We start from the raw sequence: 18,991 nt of genomic DNA, 5'->3' as shown, positions 1-18,991 counted from the left end.
CCTTTATAAAGTCAGTATAAAAGAAACGACCTCTAATGGTCCTACTCAATACACTCTAAGTGTACTAGTGTAATTATATAGTTAAGATAAATTAATTCCTAATTACACTACGACCTTCCAATGGTTTGTTCCTTTCCATTTTGGTCGAGAGCTACTGTTTATAATTTATAAGGTACTGATAACATCATCTTCTGTATGTGACACCACATACTATGTTATCTACAATATAAATTAATTGAACAACTACAAACAAATGTAGATAATTTGACCAAATGTGATTCTTTATTCAAAATAAATGTTTATAAAAGCTTAGGCTTTTAGTATACACTCTAACAATTTCCCACTTATACTAATGACTAAGCTGCCATATCTTCTGCCATACATCTGATTCTCATTCCCTCCACATGCCGATCAAAAGCTTTTGCTGGAAGGGCCTTAGTGAAAGGATCTGCCAGGTTATCTGCTGATGCAATCTTGGCGATGACAACTTCTCCTCGCTTCACGATATCTCGTATCATGTGGTACTTGCACTCTATATGTTTACTTGCCTTATGGGCTCGTGGTTCCTTCAAGTTTGCAACTGCACCGCTATTATCACAATAAATTGTGATGATTTTGGGCAAACCAGGAATCACATCTAAGTCCATTAGAAAGTTCCTGAGCTATACTGCTTCTTTAGCTGCCTCAGAGGCTGCTACATACTCAGCTTCCATGGTTGAGTCTGAAACGCATTTCTGCTTAACACTCCTCCATGCAATGACTCCACCTCCCAAAGTAAACACATAGCCTGATGTAGACTTACTGTTGTCCCTATCTGATTGGAAATCAGAATCCGTGTAACCCACAGGGAGCAAATCATATGCTTGGTAAACTAGCATATAATCTCTAGTCCTTCTCAGGTACTTTAATATATACTCTACCGCAGTCCAATGTCCTTGTCCAGGGTTACTCTGATATCTGCTAACCATGCCCACGGCAAAATAGATATCAGGTCTCGTGCATAGCATTGCATACATTAGGCTTCCTACAGCCGAAGCATAAGGAACTGCTTTCATGTCCTCTATCTCCTTTGATGTCTTCGGAGACATCTCTTTAGATAGAGCTACTCCATGCCTAAAAGGTAAGAAACCTTTCTTGGAATCCTGCATGCTAAAACGAGCAAGGATTGTATCTATATATGAAGCTTGGGACAGACACAACATTCTTTTCTTGCGATCCCTTATAACTTTGATCCCAAGAATGTGTGCACAATCTCCTAAGTCCTTCATATCAAATTGTTTGGACAACCATACCCTTACGTTCGATAATACCTTGACATTGTTGCCAATTAACAAAATATCATCTACGTATAGTACAAGAAATACCACCACGTTTCTGTTACACTTTTTGTATACACAAGACTCATCCGGACACTGAATAAATCCATATGATTGGATTATTTCATTAAACCGGATGTTCCAAGACCTTGAAGCTTGCTTCAGTTCATAAATGGACCGATTGAGCTTGCACACTAGATGCTCTTTGCCTTTTTCAATAAACCCTTCTGGTTGCTTCATATGGATGTTCTCTTCAAGACTTCCATTAAGGAAAGCTGTCTTGACATCCATTTGTCAAATATCATAATCCATATGAGCAGCAATGGATAAGATTATCCGGATAGATTTAAGCATGGCTACCGATGAAAAGGTCTCCTCATAATCGATTCCCTCTTTCTGAGTGTACCCTTTCGCAACAAGCCTAGCTTTGAAGGTTTCTACCTTCCCGTCTGTCCCTCTTTTCCTTTTGTAGATCCACTTGCATCCAACGGTTTTTACACCATCAGGTGGTTCTACGAGCTCTCAGACCTTATTAGAGTACATAGACTCTATTTCAGAATTCATTGCCTTTTGCCAAGATACTGCATCTATATCTTGGAGTGCTTCGTCATATGTTCGGGGATCAGGTTCATGTTTATCCGGGATCAAGTCCGAAGACTCTCCCAAAAACATGAATCTATCAGGCTGCCTAACAACCCTCCCACTACGACGAGGCACAGTCTGTGGTTGTGTATCATGTGTGACACGTGTTGCAGTCTCTTGTGGTACTTCATCTTGTACTGTTGGTACTAAGGTAGACGTGTCCTCTCTAAGTTCTTCTAAAACAACTTTGCTACTGGGCTTGTGATCCATTATATAGTCTTTTTCTAAAAATTGGGCATTTGTGCTAACAATGACCTTCTGGTCTTTAGGACTATAAAATAAACCACCTTTCGTTCCTCTGGGATACCCCACAAACACGCGAACTTCTGTACGAGATTCTAACTTATCAGCATCTGGTTTCAGCACATGTGCTGGACTACCCCAAATCTGAATATGTCTTAGACTAGACTTTCGCCCATTCCACAATTCTGTGGGAGTAGAAGAAACTGATTTAGAAGGTACTAAGTTCAGAATGTACACTGCTGTTTCTAGAGCGTATCCCCAAAACGAATTTGGTAATTCTGAATAACTCATCATCGATCTAACCATCTCTATAAGAGTCCTATTCCTTCGTTCTGCCACACCATTCTGTTGGGGTGTACCAAGTGCGGACAGTTGGGATTGAATCCCAGCCTCTGATAAGTAATTCCTAAACTCTCCTAAGAGGTATTCGCCACCACGATCAGACCGTAGTGTCTTGATACTTTTACCTAGTCGTTTCTCCACATCAGCCTTGTATTCTTTGAACTTATCAAAGCACTCGGACTTGCGGCGCATTAGGTAAATGTATCCGTATCTTGAATAATCGTCTATAAAAGAGACAAAATATTCAAAACCTCCTCTTGCCTGGACAGACATAGGACCACACAAATCAGAATGAACCAATTCTAACACTTCTTTGGCTCTATACCCCTTGGCCTTAAAAGGCCTCTTGGTCATTTTACCTTCCAAGCAAGATTCACAAGTTGGAAAATTTTCCAACTCTAATGAACCCAAAAGTCCATTGGCTATAAGCCTCTGAATCCTACTTAAGTTAATATGACCAAGCCTTAGATGCCAAAGATATGCTTGGTTCATTTCTAAAGGTTCTTTTCTCTTATTAGAGTTAGAAGATGAGTTATAAATTTCCTTGTTTTGCTTTGTGGGAGAAATTGGATTTAAAGTATACAAATTGCCAACTAATGCACCAGAACAGATAATCACTTTATTTCTCTTAATAATTACATCATTACTAAAAGAAACTGAATATCCATCCAAAAATAGTTTAGAAACTGAAATTAAATTCTTTCTAAAACTGGGTACATAAAGATAATTCCTTAAAACCAAATTTCTATTTCTATTAAAAGATAAGTAGACATCTCCCACTGCAACAGCCGCCACCTTAGTAGCATTGCCCATGTAGACGGTAATCTCTCCTTCAGTTAGTCGTTGGGTTTCCTGGAACCCCTGCAAGGAATTGCAGACATGATCAGTGGCTCCCGTATCTACACACCAGGTGCTGGTAGATAACACCGCTAAACATGTTTCAACAACTAGAGCATGAGATATACCTTTGTTGTTTTGATTCCTACGAGGACAGTCCGCCTTCCAATGCCCTGACTGCTTGCAGATGAAGCACTTGCCCTTCGGCTTCTTCATTCCAGCTTTAGGTCCTGTACTCTGAGATTTATTCACTTTCTTTGCTGAACCAACTTGTTTCTTCTTCTTCTTTCCTTTCGGTTTAGAAGTAGAACCATTTTCAGCATAATGAATATGAGAATTGTGACGAAACAATCCTTCTACTGCCTGAAGTTCTGTCAGTAGTTCCGCCAATGAATATACCCTTTTGTTCATATTGTAATTCAGGCGGAATTGCTCAAAACTTCTAGGTAGTGTTTGGAGGATCATATCGATCTGGGTTTCCCCATCAATTTCTCCTCCAAGGATCTGTATTTCGTTCAGATAAGCCATCATCTTTAGGATATGATCCCTTACAGGAGTACCCTCTTGCATGGTGGCTGTCATTATCTTTCTCATGACTTCTTGTCTAGAAGCCCGATCCTGATGACCAAAGAGTTCCTTGAGATTGTTCATAATATCATAAGTTGTTGGTAAATCTTGATGTTGATGTTGCAATACATTTGACATTGAAGCCAAAATGTAGCACCGTGTCATCTCATCTGCCTTTACCCATTTCTTATGATATTCAATCTCCTTTTGGGTAGATTCACCAGTGGGTGCATCAGGACAAGGCTCAGTCAATACAAACTTATAGCTTTCAGCAGTAAGAACAATGCCCAGGTTCCTTTTCCAATCTATATAGTTAGGACCAGTAAGTCTATTCTGTTGTAGTATGATGGACAGTGGGTTGAAAGTCATCCTAAGAATCACAAATAACTTTTGGTCAGAACTCTAAATTTAGAATAATATTGATTCCTCAAACAATACTATTTTAAATTAACCAACACCTCAAAACACCGTGAATTTTGTATGCCACGATAGTGTGGACGTATACAAATTCAACATTTGTAAAAAGGAGGGTTAAACCCATTAATTTTATTATCTTGTCAACCTAACTTTTTGACAAATAAAATGAATAGTTGGTATCATTTGGTCACACGAATAATAGTAGTAACTCCGATGGGGAGGATACTATTAGACGTGCCTAAGTGTACACCATTACTTGACACTAAGTCCATTAATAAGATTGTGCCCCTTCCGATGGGAAAGATCACACGCTCTTAATTAATTTCCTATAGTCATCCCAAATGGAAGTTTGTTCCAGTGATCCACAAACAAGCTCATCCGATATGGAGGAAGGCACTCAGAGCCAACGTGCAAGCTTGTTTGCATCACTTACAAACCAGTAATGGAGACTGTGGAATTTATTTAAAATCTCTCTCCCACTTAGTTATTTATAAATGAGGAATTTTAACTATGCTAGCCTACTAAACATGTATACTAACATGCACACACAACACAATATAAAAGCAATAAATAGAAAATCTAATTTTCAACTATTATGGCTTTTATCTATGGTTGTCCTCCGTGTGTTGTCATCCCAAGCTGCTGCCATATTTGGCCACCACCACTGGGTCTAGCTGTCGCATCCATCTTGCCCCTTGTTCCGCTGCGCCTCTGGTCCTCAAAAGGTTCCACGCCTTGCAAGATTCGATCCGTGACACAAATAGAATTTTACATTTTTCGATCCTATATTCCTCGAAGGAATGTACATGTAAACTAGATCGAACATAAAATAAAAATTTACATCCATCGATCCTATATTTCATAAAAGGAATGTACATGTAACTAGATCAAAAATAAAATCCTAATAAAACTAAATACAGCTCATGTTGTATTTTATAATACAATCATGCACACACATATAAATGCCCTTGATATGTCCAAGGGTCCAATCACACACATAAAAAACTATAAGCCATAATAGTTGGATCCTGCATCCACAAAGTTAGCACATCCTACTATTAACCTGTCTAAATTATGTATGACATGTGCATAATTAAACTAATACCAAATACACAGAGGCAAAACCCTAGCTCTGATACGAATTGTTGGTTGCTACTCGGAAAACCTAATGGTTCCACTGTACAAAAATTTTGTACAAAGGTCTGAACCTTTTCCTAGCTACCATGTGTTCTTTTAAATTAAACTTGGATCGCCTGCGGAACTTAACACGTTTAATCCAAAGTTTAATCTATTTGTTCTTTTAGGTTTTGACTTGGATCTCCTGCGGAACTTAACACGTTCGATCCAAATCTCCTAGGTTATTAATTCCATTAAACATTAATTTCCAAAATTGGCTTCCAGTACTGACGTGGCGAGGCACATGGCCTTCTTGGATATGGGAGCAACCACCACCGACTAGGCAAAGCCTTTTAAGGAAAACTAATATTTAATTTCCTTAAATAACTTTAGGTCAACCGAAAAGAACAATCAAATCACAAGGGAAAAAAAACAAAAGAACACAACATCGAAAATAAATTCGAAATACTAGAATCGCATGCCTCTTGTATTTGGTATTATTTCCAAAAATAACTAGTATGATGCGGAAAGGAAAAATACTAGTTATACCTTTTAGGAAGACCTCTTGATCTTCTACCGTATTCCTCTTCTAACCTCGGACGTTGTGTGGGCAACGATCTTCCAAGATGAGGACCACCTAGCACCTTCTTCTTCTTCCTTCAAGTTTCGGCCAAGCACCAAAATCCAAGGATGAAGAACCTTTTCCACCAACTAAGCTCCAAGGGATGCAAGCTTTCTCTCCTTCTTCTTCTTCTTCTCCAAGTAGTATCCGGCCACCACAAAAGCTCCAAGCAAGGAAGAGTTTCGGCCACCACAAAGAGGAAGAGAGGGAGAGAAGATGGTCGGCCACAACACCAAGGAAATGAGGGAGAGAATAATAGAGGTTGTGTCTTGTGAAGGCACCCCAACCCCCTCTTTTATATTCCTTAGCTTTGGTAAATAAGGAAATTTAATTACAATAAAATTTCCTTAACTTTCCTTGACAACAATTAATTAAGAAAAATTAAATAAAATTTCCTAATCAATTTCATCATGGTCGGCCACCTTAATAGGAGCAAACAAGGCAATTTCAATCAACAATTAAAATTCCTTATTTGTCTTCGGAAATTAAAAAAAAATAAAATTTCCCTTTAAAATCCCTTCATGGTTGATAAAAAGAAATTTCTATAATTTTAATTTTTCTACATGTGAATAATTTATAAAGAATAAAAATAAAATATCTTTCCAATCTACAAATAAGGAAAGAGATCTAATCTCTTTCTTTAATCTTTTGTAGATCCTTTTAAAAGAGATATTTTAATTTTTAATCTCTCCAACAAATTATATCTTTCACATAAGAAATATTTAAAATTAAAATTCCTTCTAATTTAATGGGGGCCGGCCACCTAAGCTTGGGTTCAAGCTAGGGTCGGCCACCCATGAACCAAGGCTTGGCCGGCCCTAGCTTGATCCACAAGCTAGCTTGGCCGACCCCTATATCATGGGTATGAAGGTAGGTATAGGTGGGTATAGTAATCTATAAATAAGAGGCTACGATAGGGACCGAGAGGAGGAATTGGTTTTGATCTCCCGATAATATTAAGCATCCCGTGTTCGCCCCGAACACACAACTTAATTTTATCAATAATAATTCATTCCACTAGAGAATTATTATTGAACTACCGCACCAATCTCAAATTACATTTTTGGGCTCATTCTTATTATGAGTGTGTTAGTCTCCCTGTGTTTAAGATGTCAAATGTCCACTAATTAAGTGAGTTACTGACAACTCATTTAATTAATATCTTAATCCAAGAATAGCACCACTCAACCTTATCGTCATGTCGGACTAAGTTCACCTGCAGAGTTTAACATGACAATCCTTATGAGCTCTTCTTGGGGACATTATCAACCTAGATTACTAGGACACAGTTTCCTTCTATAATCAACAACACATACTATAAGTGATATCATTTCCCAACTTATCGGGCTTATTGATTTATCGAACTAAATCTCACCCATTGATAAATTAAAGAAATAAATATCAAATATATGTACTTGTTATTATATTAGGATTAAGAGCACACACTTCCATAATAACTGAGGTCTTTGTTCCTTTATAAAGTCATTATAAAAGAAACGACCTCTAATGGTCCTACTCAATACACTCTAAGTGTACTAGTGTAATTATATAGTTAAGATAAACTAATTCCTAATTACACTACGACCTTCCAATGGTTTGTTCCTTTCCATTTTGGTCGAGAGCTACTATTTATAATTTATAAGGTGCTGATCACATCATCTTCTGTATGCGACACCACATACTATGTTATCTACAATATAAATTAATTGAACAACTACAAACAAATGTAGATAATTTGACCAAATGTGATTCTTTATTCAAAATAAATGTTTACAAAAGCTTAGACTTTCAGTATACACTCTAACAAAGAGTACACCGGTGGGCGAGAAGAACGTGCGCGACGTTCGAGGGACGTAAAGCCGGGACGGAAGATTTCTCGATGAGAAGGTCGGAAATTGGGTTCGGGTGAGCCCTATTTCGGTTGACTAAAATCACCCAAGCAAATGGAGCTTCGGAAGTCAAAGCAAAGGAGAAAGCGAGCTAGAAATGCAGTTCAAGGCGCCTTCATCAAGATTGGAGGTGCCTCCACCTTTGAGGCGCCTCAATCAAGTCTTGGAGGTGCCTCAAACCTTTGAGGTGCCTTCAAGCTTGTTTGAGGCACGTCAGCCCAGGTCAACTCGACCGTTTGTGCGCAGATAGAACTTTATCCGCTTGACTTGGTTGGAGGTGCCTTAAACCTTGTTGGAGGCGCATTGGACCCTCGGGATAGACTTTCCAGGAGCTATATAAAGGCCCCTGGAGCTAGGAAATATTCATTTTTTATTCAAGCATTCAACTCTGTGTTCATTCCTAGCAACCTCTGAGCATTCTAAGTGTGTAAAAAGGCTTCTCCGCCTACAGTGAAGGAGATACTCTAGTGGATCTGTTCAACCACCTTGGATTAACAACCGTCTTGGTTGTAACCAAGTTAAATCCTTGTCTCCTCTTCTTTTTTTTGTTATTTAGCTTTTATATTATCAGTTTTGCATTTTGAGTTGAAAGCCTTGAGGAGGGTATAATATGATTTTGCAAGCAATTCACCCCCCTCTTGCTGACCCCGCTGCACCAACAAGTGTTATCAGAGCCCGACCGCCTCAGAAGGACTAACCGCCAACTGAAGCACAAAGATCAAGATGATGGCCGGAGCTAACATTCATCCCCCGAAGTTCTACGGAGACTTCGCTACGTGGAAACACAAAATGGAGGTATTTTTTAAGACTGAATTCGATATTCTTTTAATAATGAAATATGGATATACAGCGCCAAAAGACAAAGAAGAATGCAATTGGACGAAGAAGGAGCAAGTCGATTGCGTGGTCAACGGAAAGGCAGAATTTCACTTGCTCAGTGTTCTGCCGCCCCAGTAGGTAAGTCGGATCGGAAGCTACGACTCCGCCAAAGACCTCTGGGATAAATTCCTGGAGCTCCACGAGGGCACCTCAGAAGCGAAGCTAGCAAGGCGCGACATCCTTTGGACACAACTAACAAATCTCCGGATGAACAACGACGAGAAGGTTGCGCAACTTCAAGCGAGGATCAAGGAGCTAATAACGCAACAGACAAATCTCGACGAAACGGTAACAAATCGAGATTCCATCTGGTATGCACTAAACACCTTCCCCAGAACTCCGGAATGGGCTTCCTTAGTAGATGCTTACTACATCTCTAAGGACTTTGAGGTAAGTAGTTTAGAAAGTTTATTCTCTACCTTCGAATTTCACGTGTCTCGAATTGCAGAGCCTAAAGAAATAGTGAGGTCAAACCTCGACATCGCCTTACAATCTAAGTTAGACGATCCCGACTCTGAAGCTTCAATCGATGAAACCGAAGTAGCGCTACTAGTAAGACGTTTTAATAAATTTCTCAAAACTAATAAATTTCGGTCACAGTCGACAAAGCATCAACGCAACAGAAGGACGGTCTGGTGCTACAATTGCAACGAAGAAGGGCACATCAAGGATGACTGCCCAAAAATAAAGGAAAAGGCAAAAGACAAGGAGAAGGTAAAGCACAAGTCAAACACCTCCAAGCACAAAATCCTGAAGCCCACGTGGGACGATTCAACATCCTCCGAATATGAAGTCGAAGCCTTCTTGGGACTAGCGCTGATGGCGAACCACCAACTAGATGAAGAGTCAAGTTCAGAAATGAGCATAGATGAAGGGGGAGGAACATCAGTAGAGGAAAGCTATGATGAAGGGGGAGCATCACAAAGTAAGGTAAGTAAGGTACGTGCTCTAAACCCTAAACAGTCGTTTCATTTTACTAAAGCTCTTTCTAAAGACTTAGCTGAATCAGAAAAATAAATTGCTAACTTAAATAAAATGTTAGATAGTTTGAAATCTGAAAATGATAAATTGAAACTTCAAATTGAAAGTCTAAAATCTGATGCATGTTTAAACACTAATGTTTTTCAAAAATCAAAAATTAAAGTTGATGGAAAATTAAACTGGTATATAAGAAAGCATCAGGGACAACTTAGACGAATTCCAAGAAACTATATACCCCCTAAGTTCTTAAACAATCCTGTAGGAAGAAACCTATACTGGGTTCCAAAATCTTTGCAAGTTTAAATTATTTTTAAATTGGGGCTTACAGTTAGAAAATTAAACATTACAATTTCTTTATGAGGTTTTGTCTAAAGAAGTGGTTGTTGCTCCAATAACAAAGAAGGCCTAGTGCCTCGCCACGACCTGGAAACCAAAATATTGAAATAAAATGTTTAATTAAACTTTCTGGTAAAACATTAAAATTGAAATTAAATAATGCTTTAGAAAGTTTTTCTTTAACATCTTTTTTCAACAAAAATATTTCTTGCATAAATTTGTTTTTACTTAAGAAAATTCTCTATAATATTTTTTTTTGCCTAAGTTAAAAATTTCTTTTGAAATTAGAACTTAAATTAGAAATTTCTTTTTCTTGCCTAAGTTTTAACATAGAAAATTCTTTCAAAATTCTCAGAAAGTTGTTTTACATGACTTATGAATTTTTTTCCCCCCGTTTTTGTTGTGATCAAAGGGGGAGAGTTTAGGTAATAAGTTTAAGGGGAGTTAGGAAAATTAAGTTTTTAATTTTTTTTATTATTCTAACTTATGCAAATTCTATTATTGCAATTTATGTGTTTAAAATGTTAGTTTAGTAATTTTCTTAAAATTACTATTTGTTTGTTTTTACCCTAACTTGAACTTGGGTTGATGCACATCAAAAAGGGACAGATTGTTGGACCCCGTGGTTGTTTTGATGTGATCATCCAAGTTAGTTAGGTCCTATTTGTTGTTGATCCCTATGTTTAAGTGTGCAGGAGCATAAGAGCGCAGGAAGTCGAGTGGAAGACGTAGCTAGCGAGAAGTACGGCATGGGAGGGAGCCGACGGGCTCAGTGCGTCCGAAGGACGAGAGAGCTGCGGAGAAGTACACCGGTGGGCGAGAAAACGTGTGCTACATTCGAGGGACGTAAAGCTGGGACGGAAGACTGCTCGAGGAGAAGGCCGAAAATTGGGTTCTAGTGAGGTCTATTTCGGTTGGCCTAAATCACTCAAGCAAACGAAGCTTCGAAAGTCAAAGCAAAGGAGAAAGCGAGCTGGAAATGCAGCTCAAGGCGCCTTCATCAAGATTGGAGGCGCCTCAAACCTTTGAGGTGCCTTCAAGCTTGTTTGAAGTGCCTCAGCCCGGGTCAACTTGACCGTTTGTGCACAGATAGAACTTTATCCGCTTGACTTGGTTGGAGGCGCCTTAAACCTTGTTGGAGGTGCCTTGGACCCTCGGGATAAACTTTCCAGGAGCTATATAAAGGCCCCTGGAGCTAGGAAATATTCATTTTTTATTCAAGCATTCAACTCTGTGTTCATTCCTAGCAACCTCTGAGCATTCTAAGTGTGTAAAAAGGCTTCACCGCCTACAGTGACGGAGATACTCTAGTGGAGATGTTCAACCGCCTTGGATTAACAACCGTCTTGGTTGTAACCAAGTTAAATCCTTGTCTCCTCTTCTTTTTTTGTTATTTAGCTTTTATATTATCAGTGTTGCATTTTGAGATGAAAGCCTTGAGAAGGGTATAATATGATTTTGCAGGCAATTGACCCCCCTCTTGCTGACCCCGATGCACCAACAAGTGGTATCAGAGCCCGACTGCCTCAGAAGGACTAACCGCCAACTGAAGTACAAAAATCAAGACAATGGCCGGAGCTTACATTCATCCCCCAAAGTTCGACGGAGACTTCGCTACGTGGAAACGTAAAATGGAGATATTTTTTAAGACCGAATTCGATATTCTTTTAATAATGAAATATGGATATACAGCGCCAAAAGACAAAGAAAATTGCAACTAGATGAAGAAGGAGTAGGTCGATTGCATGGCCAACGGAAAGGCAGAATTTCACCTGCTCAGTGTTCTGCCGCCCTAGTAGGTAAGTCAGATCGGAAGCTACGACTTCGCCAAAGACCTCTGGGATAAATTCCTGGAGCTCCACGAGGGCACCTCAGAAGCGAAGCTAGCAAGGCGCGACATCCTTTGGACACAACTAACAAATCTCCGGATGAACAACGACGAGAAGGTTGCGCAACTTCAAGCGAGGATCAAGGAGCTAATAACGCAACAGACAAATCTCGACGAAACGGTAACAAATCGAGATTCCATCTGGTATGCACTAAACACCTTCCCCAGAACTCCGGAATGGGCTTCCTTAGTAGATGCTTACTACATCTCTAAGGACTTTGAGGTAAGTAGTTTAGAAAGTTTATTCTCTACCTTCGAATTTCACGTGTCTCGAATTGCAGAGCCTAAAGAAATAGTGAGGTCAAACCTCGACATCGCCTTACAATCTAAGTTAGACGATCCCGACTCTGAAGCTTCAATCGATGAAACCGAAGCAGCGCTACTAGTAAGACGTTTTAATAAATTTCTCAAAACTAATAAATTTCGGTCACAGTCGACAAAGCATCAACGCAACAGAAGGACGATCTGGTGCTACAATTGCAACGAAGAAGGGCACATCAAGGATGACTGCCCAAAAATAAAGGAAAAGGCAAAAGACAAGGAGAAGGTAAAGCACAAGTCAAACACCTCCAAGCACAAAATCCTGAAGCCCACGTGGGACGATTCAACATCCTCCGAATATGAAGTCGAAGCCTTCTTGGGACTAGCGCTGATGGCGAACCACCAGCTAGATGAAGAGTCAAGTTCAGAAATGAGCATAGATGAAGGGGGAGGAACATCAGTAGAGGAAAGCTATGATGAAGGGGGAGCATCACAAAGTAAGGTAAGTAAGGTACGTGCTCTAAACCCTAAACAATCGTTTCATTTTACTAAAGCTCTTTCTAAAGACTTAGCTGAATCAGAAAAATAAATTGCTAACTTAAATAAAATGTTAGATAGTTTGAAATCTGAAAATGATAAATTGAAACTTCAAATTGAAAGTCTAAAATCTGATGCATTTTTAAACACTAATGTTTTTCAAAAATCAAAAATTAAAGTTTATGGAAAATTAAACTGGTATATAAGAAAGCATCAAGGACAACTTAGATGAGTTCCAAGAAACTATATACCCCTTAAGTTCTTAAACAATCCTGTAGGAAGAAACCTATACTGGGTTCCAAAATCTTTGCAAGTTTAAATTATTTTTAAATTAGGGCTTACAGCGAGAAAATTAAACATTACAATTTCTTTATGAGGTTTTGTCTAAGGAAGTAGTTGTTGCTCCAATAACCAAGAAGGCCTAGTACCTCGTCACGACCTGGAAACTAAAATATTGAAATAAAATGTTTAATTAAACTTTTTGGTAAAGCATTAAAATTGAAATTAAATAATTCTTTAGAAAGTTTTTCTTTGACATCTTTTTTCAACAAAAATATTTCTTGCATAATTTTTTTTTTTACTTAAGAAAATTCTCTATAATATTTGTTTTTTCCTAAGTTAAAAATTTCTTCTAAAATTAGAACTAAAATTAGAAATTTCTTTTTCTTGCCTAAGTTTTAACATAGAAAATCCTTTCAAAATTCTCAGAAAGTTGTTTTACATGACTTATGAATCCCCCCCCCCCCCCCGTTTTTGCTGTGATCAAAGAGGGAGAGTTTAGGTAACAAGTTTAGGGGGAGATAGGAAAATTAAATTTTTAATATTTTTTATTATTCTAACTTATGCAAATTCTATTATTGTAATTTATGTGCTTAAAATGTTAGTTTAGTAATTTTCTTAAAATTACTATTTGTTTGTTTTTACCCTAACTTGAACTTGGGTTGATGCACATAAAAAAGGGAGAGATTGTTAGACCCCGTGGTTGTTTTGATGTGATCAACCAAGTTAGTTAGGTTCTGTTTGTTGTTGATCCCTATGTCTAAGTGTGTAGGAGCTTAGGAGCACAGGAAGTCGAGCGGAAGACGTAGCTAGCGAGAAGGACGGCACGGGAGGGAGCCGACGGGCTCGGTGCGTCCGAAGGATGAGAGAGCTGCGGAAGAGTACACTGGTGGGCGAGAAGAACGTGCGCGACGTTAGAGGGACGTAAAGTCGGGATGGAATACTGTTCGAGGAGAAGGCTAGAAATTGGGTTCGGGTGAGCCCTATTTCGGTTGGCCGAAATCACTCAAGCAAACGTAGCTTCGGAAGTCAAAGCAAAGTAGAAAGCGATCTGGAAATGCAGCTCAAGGCACCTTGATCAAGATTGGAGGCGCCTCCACCTTTGAGGCACCTCAATCAAGCATTGGAGGTGCCTCAAACCTTTGAGGGGCCTTCAATCTTGTTTGACGCGCCTTAGCCCGGGTCAACTAGACCGTTTGTGCGCGGATAGAACTTTATCTGCTTGACTTGGTTTGAGGGGCCTTAAACCTTTTTGGAGGCGCATTGGACCCTCGGGATAGACTTTCCATGAGCTATATAAAGGCCCCTGGAGCTGGGAAATATTCATTTTTTATTCAAGCATTCAACTCTGTGTTCATTCCTAGCAACCTCTGAGCATTCTAAGTGTGTAAAAAGGCTTCTCCGCCTACAGTGAAGGAGATACTCTAGTTGAGCTGTTCAACCGCCTTGGATTAACAACCGTCTTGATTGTAACCAAGTTAAATCCTTGTCTCCTCTGTTGGGACCGAAATATAACTAGAGTGGGGGGTGAAAAGCTCGTCGCGCTCCTCGTGCTCTTCGTTGCTTGTTTCTTCAATGATATGCAGCGGAAATAGAAAGGAACAACACTCAACGCTAACACTAGGGATTTAATTGGTATCCACCTCTAGAAGAGGTGACTAATCCAAGGATCCACACACTCACGCACCCTCCACTATGTAAACACTCCTTTTCGGTATCTACCGAAGGCGGAGAAGCCGTACAATACTCTCAATACAACAAGAAACAAAGAGAAGCAAATACAAGGGAAAGCTTACACGGTTTACACAAGAAACCCTAAACCTAGCTTCTTCTTCTTGCTGTAGATCCACCTCTTGACTTGGAAATGCCTCCAAGAACCTTCAAGAACTGGTGGTGAGAACTTCATGGAGTCGCTGTGAAGATCGCTGAAGAGAAGGATCAAAGACGTGGAAGTTCTGTCGAGAGAAACGCTCGCCAACAACTATATCCTGCGCCAACGGTCAAATCCCAATCGATCGGATTGCTCCCAATCGATTGGGGAGGCTTTGGATCGATCGGCCAATCGATCCAGAGCGCCTTTGTGCTCTCGAGAATTTCATGGATCGATCGGCTGATCGATCCAGGGCTTATCACGTAAAATCGCACCTCCCAATCGATCGGCTGATCGATTGGAGGCTCCCAATCGATCGGCTGATCGATTGGAGGCTCCCAATCGATCGGCTGATCGATTGGGAGGCTTTCTGTTCGCGCGACACTTCTTCCCAATTGATCCACTAATCGATTGGGAGGAGGTTTATTGTGGGGGCTCACCCAATCGATCATCCGATCGATTGGGCATGAGCCAATCGATCGGCTGATTGATCCAGCTCCTGTTTTTACCCAAAAATAAGTCCAAAGTCCCCGACACTAACATCCGGTCAACGATGACCTGTTGGTACATCATGCCTAGCATCCGGTCACCCTTGACCTGCTAGGACTCCCTCACCAAGTGTCCGGTCAATCCCTTTAACCCACTTGAACTTTTCTCCTTGTTCCAATTCAAGTGTCCGGTCATACTTGACCCACTTGGATTTATATCCACCGAGTGTCCGATCAACCTTGATCCACCTGGATTTCCCGTGCCAAGTATCTAGTCAATCCCTTTGACCTACTTGGACTTCCTAACACCAGATGTCTGATCAAACTTAATCCATCTGGATTTCCTGTGCTTGGCTTCACTCACCAGAACTTTCACCTAGCTTCACTCACTAGGACTTTCACCTAGCTTCACTCACTAGGACTTCCTATTTGCCTGGCTTCACTCACCAGAACTTTCCATGCTGCCTAGCTTCACTCACTAGGTCTTTCACCTGACTTCACTCACCAGGATCTTCTAGCTGCCCGACTTCACTCACCAGGACTTTCACCTAGCTTCACTCACTAGGATTTCCCATCTGCCTAGCTTTACTCACCAGGACTTTCCTTCTGCCTAGCTTCACTCACTAGGACTTTCACCTGGCTTCACTCACTAGGATTTCCCATCTGCCTAGCTTCACTCACCAGGACTTTCCTTCTGCCTAGCTTCACTCACTAGGACTTTCTAGTCAAATATCCAGTCAACCTTGACCTACTTGACTCTCCTTCATAATCTCCCCACATGAACTATCCACCTGCAATCTCTATGTTTTGTCTACATGTATTGTCAAACATTAAAACCCAAACATCAAGACTCAAGCTTGAACCAATTCAAGCTTAGTCAACCAGGTCAACCTTGACCTAGGGAATATTGCACCAACATCCTCTTCTTTTTTTTGTTATTTAGCTTTTATATTATCAGTGTTGCATTTTGAGTTGAAAGCCTTGAGGAGGGTATAATCTAATTTTACAGGCAATTCACCCCCCTCTTGCCGGCCCCGCTGCACCAACAAGTGGTATCAGAGTCCGACCGCCTTAGAAGGACTAACAACTAACTGAAGCACAAGGATCAAGATGATGGCCGAAGCTAACATTTATCCCCGAAGTTCGACGGAAACTTCGCTACATGGAAATGCAAAATAGAGGTATTTTTTAAGACCGAATTCGATATTCTTTTAATAATCAAATATGGATATACAGCGCCAGAAGACAAAGAAGAATGCAACTGGACGAAGAAGGAGCAGGTCAATTGCGTGGCCAACGGAAAGGCAGAATTTCACCTACTCAGTGTTCTGCCGCCCTAGTAGGTAAGTCGGATCGGAAGCTACGACTCCACCAAAGACCTCTGGGATAAATTCCTGGAGCTCCACGAGGGCACCTCAGAAGCGAAGCTAGCAAGGCGCGACATCCTCTGGACACAACTAACAAATCTCCGGATGAACACCGACGAGAAGGTTATGCAACTTCAAGCGAGGATCAAGGAGCTGATAACGCAACTGACAAATCTCGACGAAAAGGTAACAAACTGATATTCCATCCGGTATGCACTAAACACCTTCCCCAGAACTCCGAAATGGGCTTCCTTAGTAGATGCTTACTACATCTCTAAGGACTTTGAGATAAGTAGTTTAGAAAGTTTATTCTCTACCTTCGAACTTCACGAGTCTCGAATTGCAGAGCCTAAAGAAATAGTGAGGTCAAACCTCGACATCGCCTTATAATCCAAGTTAGACGATCCTGACTCCGAAGCTTCAATCGACGAAACTGAAGCAGCGCTACTGGTAAGACATTTCAATAAATTTCTCAAAACTAATAAATTTCGGTCACAGTCGACAAAGTATCAGCGCAACAGAAGGACAGTCCGGTGCTACAATTGCAACAAAGAAGGGCACATCAAGGATGACTACCCAAAAATAAAGGAAAAGACAAAAGACAAGGAGAAGGTAAAGCACAAGTCAAACACCTCCAAGCACAAAATCCTGAAGCCCACGTGGGACGATTCAACGTCCTCCGAATATGAAGTCGAAGCCTTCTCAGGACTAGCGCTGATGGCGAACCACCAGCTAGATGAAGAGTCAAGTTCAGAAATGAGCATAGATGAAGGAGGAGGAAATTCAGAAGAGGAAAACTATGATGAAGGGGGAGCATCACAAAGTAAGGTAAGTAAGGTACGTGCTCTAAACCCTAAACAGTCGTGTCAATTTATTAAAGCTCTTTCTAAAGACTTAGTTGAATCAGAAAAAGAAATTGCTAACTTAAATAAAATGTTAGATAGTTTGAAATCTGAAAATGATAAATTGAAACTTCAAATAATATTTTTCAAAAATCAAAAATTAAAGTTTATGGAAAATTAAACTAGTATATAAGAAAGCATCAGGGACAACTTAAATAAAATGTTGGAGTGTATACTAAAAGCCTAACTTTTGTATAAACATTTATAAGAATCACATTGGTCAAGTGTCTACATTTATATATACCAAATGTAGATGTTCAATTAATTTATATTGTAGATAATATAGTGTGTGGTGTCACACACAGAAGATCGTGTTATCGGTTCTTTATAAATTAAAAACAGTAGCTCACGACCAAGATGGAAAGGAACAAACCATTGGAAGGTCGTAGTGTAATTAGGTATTAGTTTATCTTAACTATATAATTACACTAGTACACTTAGAGTGTATTGAGCAGGACCATTTAGAGGTCGTTTCTTTTATACTGACTTTATAAGGGAACAAAGACCTCAGTTATTATGGAAGTGTGTGCTCTTAATCCTAATATAATAATAAGCACATATATTTGATATTTATTTGTTTAATTTATCAATGGGTGAGATTTAGTTTGATAGATTAATAAGTCCGATAAGTTGGGAAATGATATCAATTATAGTGTGTGTTGTTGATTATAGAATGAAACTGTGTTCTAGTGATCTAGGTTGATAATGTCCCCAAGAGGAGCTCATAAGGATTATCATGTTAAACCTTGCAGGTGGACTTAGTCCGACATGATGATAAGGTTGAGTGATACTACTCTTGGACTAAGATATTAATTAAATGAGTTATCAGTAACTCAATTAGTGGGCATTCGACATCTTAAACACAGGGAGACTAACACACTCATAATAAGAAGGAGCCCAAAAAATGTAATTTGGGATTGGTGCGGTAGTTCAATAATAGTTATTTAGTGGAATAAATTATTATTGATGGAATTAAGTTGTGTGTTCGGGGCGAACACGGGAAGCTTAATTTCATCGGGAGACCAAAACCAATTCTTCCTCTCGATCCCTATCGTAGCCTCTTGTATATAGAGATTTATACCCACCACATACCCACCTTCTTACCCAACCAATAGGGGTCGGCCGAGCCAAGCTTGAAGCTCAAGCTTAGGGTCGGCCAAGCCTAAAGGTTGAGCCTTAAGGTGGCCGGCCAATAGCTTAGAGCCCAAGCTT

This window comes from Zingiber officinale, chromosome 7B (genome assembly GCF_018446385.1).
Source record: "Zingiber officinale cultivar Zhangliang chromosome 7B, Zo_v1.1, whole genome shotgun sequence".
NCBI classification, from domain to species: domain Eukaryota; kingdom Viridiplantae; phylum Streptophyta; class Magnoliopsida; order Zingiberales; family Zingiberaceae; genus Zingiber; species Zingiber officinale.
This window is presented reverse-complemented; position numbering follows the sequence as displayed.